Below are 5,968 nucleotides of genomic sequence, written 5' to 3' on the forward strand. Positions count from 1 at the left end.
AGTAGCAACGAAAATAATTTTATGGTTGGGGGTCACCACAACATGAGGAACTGTATTAAGGGGTCGCGGCATTAGGAAGGTTGAGAACCACTGCTTTAAGGGGTAGCAACGCTTGAAATAGGATCTGTTGTAATCCTTCCTTAGAATATCGCAAGGAAAGGCGATCCTATCACAAGACCAGAGGCAAGACTTATGAAACCACAGTGTGGACTACAAGGTCCTGTGAAGAGCCCTCCTGTTACATGACCACGAAATCTTGCATTAATCACAGTGAAGATATTTTCTAAGGCATCGCTGGATTTCTAAGAATGCATGGAACTTCCAACAGCAAGCCAGCAAAAATGAGTCAAAAATGGACAGGAAAGTGTTCCTGAGGGCAAATTCTTCCATCAGCCCTGGGATGAGGAGCCGAAGTCTTGCCCATATAAGACTAAGTCTCACCCATTAGGACTCCAAGGAGGTAAAAGTGGCCCAAGTGGTCACCTAACTCTCAGCAAATGCAAACACACATCCTCTTCAGAAAAGGCTTTTGGGAAAGAACGGAGATGGCATCAAGCAGGAACACACAGGCAGCTTCATGGAGATCGTAATATTCTAGTTCTTAAGTTGCCGGGTTGATTGTGTTGGTATCATAACTTACATATAATTTGCATATGTATGTAGCTTTTTTATTTAAACTAAAATGGAAAAATAAATAAAACAACACAACTTACCTCCCTGACCTGTTCCCATAAAAAGCCCAGAAAACAGATTTAGGGGCCTGGGCAGGTGAAATCGGGCCTAGGAGTGGGTTACCTCATTCTAATTACCAAGTTTTGAGGTGACCCTGCTGCCCTACCTTCCTTTCAGGGAACATTAGGACCCTAGGGTTTGGGGAGAAGCACAATGAGTGTGACAGGGCTCTCTAACTGGGGTAAAGATCTGGAAAACTTCTAGGGTAGAAGAAGTTGGTAGTTGCAACATTAATTTTAATGGAACAATGGTGTTGGAGAACAGAGGAGCCTTGAATTATTAGCAATGGGTAATATACTCTTGTGTTTTTAAATTCAATTTGATTGAGGTGACAATTGTTAGTCAAGTTACATAGATTTCAGGTGTATTAATACAACTCTGTAATGCATCATCTATATATCACATTGTGTGTTCACCACCCAGAGTCAGTTCTCCTTCCATCACCATATATTTGACTCCCTTTACCCTCTTCTACCATCCCCTACACCCTGACCCTCTGGTAACCACTAAACTATAGTCTGTGTCTCTGAGCTTTATTTCTTCATTTGTTTGTCTTGTTCTTTCGTCATCTTCAGTTTTATATCCCTCACATCAGTGATATACTTCTCCATTCCTTCTACTCCTCCTCACTTGGTAGGCTGTCACTTCACAGTTTTCAGGAGAGGCTGTGTATTTGTTTTGTTCTGTGACATGACAAAGGTAGTAAGAAATCTTATTTATTCTTCTGCTTCATATTATGCATTTAAATACATGTTTTGATTTTATAATTCAGCCTCCTCAGCTCTGACTTCCTAGTGCTTTACTTTTTTTTTTTTCCAACACTGCCTTTCTCACAGATGCTGCTGTAGAGTACAGCTCTGAGACCAGAATTTTTTTTTAAAGATTTTTTATTGGGGAATTGGGGGGATGGAAACAGTGCTGGGGAATTGGGGGAAGGGGAAAAGACAAGTTGCTGTCGTTCTGTTCTTCAGTGTAGTTGTGGAGAACGTTGCTTCACTGGCCCAAGTTGGCACCATCATTGAGCTCTTCCCAGGCGAGGCAGATCACTTGCCGGCTTCTGGACGGCTGCTCACTGCGGCTGCTGGCCACTCACGCTGGCTGCTGGCCACACACGGTAGCCCATGGCAACCCACTGCCACAGGGGCTGCAGCCTATGCCATTGCCAGTGACTCAGGGCAGCCCAGCTCCAGGTTGAGCTGTTGTTCAGCATCTTAGCTGCAGAGGGCAGTGTCACCGGCCCTCATATGTGGGATCTGAACTGGGGCTCTCTGGCATCCCAAGCCAGTTCTTAACCATCGCGCCACTAGGCCGGCCCCAGAATTTTTATATCACTTTAAGTAAAACCTTTCTATGAATTGCCTTTCAGTCACATACATTTACTAATGAGAATGAGATAGGACAACCCCCATTGAGGACAACTTGGCAATATTTAGCATAATTACACCTGTCCATTGTTTTTGTGCATCTAGGTTAATATGCCTTTGAAATAACCACTCTTTGGAGAGCATGAAATCTTGTTAATTATCCTGTAATCCATTCCCCGCCTTGCTTTCTCCCCCTTCCTTCTTCTGTTCTCTCCTTAATCTCAAATGCATAAAAGAAACTGCGAAACTGCTAGTCTCTGAAGCATTTGAGATCTCGCTTCCCAGCAATTGTGTTAAGTTTTGGTTCAAATAAAAATCTTACAGAGATTCTTTACAGGTTTGAATGTTTATTATATCGACCCCTGGAGTTCATGTTCCCATTTAAAATAGACAATCCTGTTTTTGCACATAAATGTGACCATGCAAGCTGACACTGTGCAATGATCTTAATAATCAGTGGCAAAAGTTACCGTTCTTCTGTGAACTTGAAAATTTTTGCCAAAACATCAAATGATCTGTCAGATAAATGTGTAGGGAAATGAAAACAATAGCAAAACTGATATATATATTTAGTACCATGTAATTTAAAATGTTAGAAACATTGAGGATGAAAGTGATTTTTTTTTTACTGTAAAAAACTTATCAAGAAGAGTTTGTATGGTGTTTGCCTTTTTGTATCTTAGTTCTATGTCTAGGAGAATTGTCACCCTCCTTTCTAAGTCTGAATCAGCTTCCAACATTTTATTCTGAGGAATATCTCTCGGGGTTCTTTAATGTAGTTTTGTTTATTTGTTTTGTCCACATCACCTCCTTTGGCACATCTTCATGGTTTGTGTCACAACCACATTTCTCATGTATGTGGCTAACTTCTTCACTAACCCTCTGGCTGCAAGTTCAGGGTCTCAGGAGTGGGGCAGTGTCCACATCCCCCTGGTGGGCGGCTGCTTCTGTAACTCCATTTACATTTGCGTGGAAATTTACTTCTGCCTTATTACTGTTTGTTTCTTTGCTGCACTTTTGTTTTTATGCCTTTGATTATCCATTTTTCTACACACTTTTGTACTCACTTTGGCTGTGTGTGAACTGAATAACAAATGCACAGTGACTGGTCCCTGGTAGACTCTGGGAAAAGTGACATGATTGGCTAGTGATCATAATGTACATCTGCTATGTATGGAGTGACTAGGGGACTGAAAAGCTAGCTGGGAAATTTGTACTTAATGCCATTTTTCACAGTTAACGTACTTTGGTAAATGAAATTTGCGCCATGTTGTACGACAGTTGTCATGTAATGAAACAGTAGTAACTGGAATTTATGCATATTGTCACCTTTGTAGGACATTTTGTCCTGTCCAAAATGTCCATAGAGACATTTGGTCTATGCCAATCGGTCCTTGAAATTTGGTCCTGTCAAAATGTCCACACTTAGAAAACGTCCCTGGGGAACAAATCTCTTGTGCATGCAGAGGTCTCTGACTCTTGCATACACGTGGGGTTCCCATACATATGTATGTATTAAATTTGGTTATTTTCTCTTGCAAAAAAAAAAAAGTCGCTGGGTTCAAATAGTCCATACCACTTATTTCTACTTTTGGCTTATAGAATTAATACCTAAAAAACACTATCATGTTTTGTTGGTCCATTAATTGTGTGTTTCGGCTGTATTGCCAACAACAACCCTTCTTGGCTCAGTAGCTTCACTGGTAATGGCGCATGGGGTAAGGTAGATGGGTCAGAGTTTAAATCTAGGAGAAGAGCAAGATTTATATTAACTATGTGGGCCAAATGTCTTCGGGAATGTGTTGGACAGGACCCAATATCGAGAACATTTTGCATGGACCAAATGTCTTCATAAATGTTTTGGACAAGACCAAATGTCTGCTCATGTATTAGAACTATACAAAACGTGGACTACCTGTATAAACACTGCAACACTATCTGGATGGGTTTTAGTTCTTAATTTTTGATAATGACAATCACAATCATATAATAAAGCCACATACATATCACCATTCTAATATATATTTTTAAGTTTATTTGCAAAAAGCTGCCATTACAGATAAAGTTAATTAATCTCTGACACAATTTCTCCCTAAACTTGTTCTTTCTCTGGGTCAAAACTGATGCCCATGGCCTTTGTCTCCCTGTACTCTTAATTTCAAAAATGGAGGTGAAACTTACTGATGTTATCTTGAATTCCACATTCAACTTTATGTTGATTTACCCCTAAATGCACTTTGCTGCCAGTCTTGGCCCTTTAGTTCCAATCTCGGTTTGGACTCAGTCTTTCAAACAGAGCCAGGGTTTTCGGCCTTTGTTTTCCTTCTCCCAGTGCCTGTGAGGGTCTCTTTGTAAACTCCTGCCAGAAACAGGATGCACAGATCCCAGAGAAGGATGTCTGGACCACCCTGCAGGAGGGCCGTCTGCCTGCTTTTGGCTCACAGACCTGGGGCGCTCACACCCTCTTCAGTGGGAGCAGAATTTCAGCCTCTTGCTCATGGGGGATGCCTGGGGTGTGTTCTGTGGTTTTCACCACATGTCTGGTTCCTCCTGCCTCCCTTCATGTTGTCTGGAAGGATGTCAGAGCAGGGGGGCCTAGGGGTCATGCAAGGCTGAGAGCAGTGAGCCTTTAGGAAGATGCTCTGATCCTTTTTCCCTCCTGGATATGTAGAACTCTGAGCAACGATTAAATCTGTAGGAAAATCGGATGAGGTTGTTTCACAGCAAGGGAGTTGATGATAAAGGGAGGAACTTTTCTAAGGGAAATTTCATTATAGACGTTGCTGACCATGAACTTGAGAGCTATATGACTTTAAATCCCAGGTGTTTATCGCCTGACCCGCAGAGCGCTGTCCTTCCAGCCTGTCAGTCTCCTCGGCGTTTGTGTTCTGCTGCTTCTCTGCTTTCTGGCTTATTTATGCAGCATTAACCCTAAATCTAGCGATCAATAGTTCGGTCTGATTCTGATGTTTTCCGCCAATTGTCATCAACACGTGAAAATATTCTCCACTTTACTTGGGTCTGCAAAAATTTAAACCAGAAACGTCATGTCAAAAAAAGACTCAAAAGTTTCATTTTAGCTCATTTCAATTTTTTGCTGTTCCCTGGATTTCCTGGCCTCTTGGCAACCCCTTTAAGACATATTTGAGGCCGTAACAGTGTAATCATTGAGAGGTCATAGGTGAATATTTTTGGCTTCAGAAATTTCCTGAAATTTCCAGAAATTTCCTGAGTTATTAGCTATGCCTCAAACAAAATTGAGAACAGAGACTTTGCCAAGAATTATAATCCAAATAGATACAATATTATTATAAATATTTTAAAGATCTCTAAATAGGCCCAAGCAAGAGAAAAGCAAAGAAGCAAAAGATAACGGGCAGTGCCTGTGTAAAAGAGAACAGGCACCAAGTGGTGATTCTGACACTACACCCACCTTAGTTCAGTCAATATGATGTAAGGTGTGTTTTAGTAGCTCTTTACATCCTTACTTCCAAGTAGCTTAGAGAGGCTATTCCAAAATGATTTCTTCAAGGATCACATTTTCTATCATGTAATTTTATATGTCAGAATAAGCATTTGATGTAAATTAGGAATTAGAATATGGAATCAGAGTCATTTAAAGTTTTCTGAACAAGACCCTTCAGTATATCTTAAGCAACAATTGGCACATCAGTTTTATAGACAGAAACATAATAAGAGCAATTTGTTTATACTTGGCATAATTAGAGATAACTTCACTCCAAAGGCTGTTATTTATCTTTGATACCAGTGTACATAAGCAATAAAAAACAGAAAGGAAATGATCAGAAATCTACACATCAAATACAGACCTTATTTGTTTAGTTCCACGCTGCTCCCTTGTTAACTGATTA

Source organism: Hipposideros armiger, unplaced genomic scaffold (assembly GCF_001890085.2).
Source record: "Hipposideros armiger isolate ML-2016 unplaced genomic scaffold, ASM189008v1 scaffold_86, whole genome shotgun sequence".
NCBI lineage: Eukaryota > Metazoa > Chordata > Mammalia > Chiroptera > Hipposideridae > Hipposideros > Hipposideros armiger.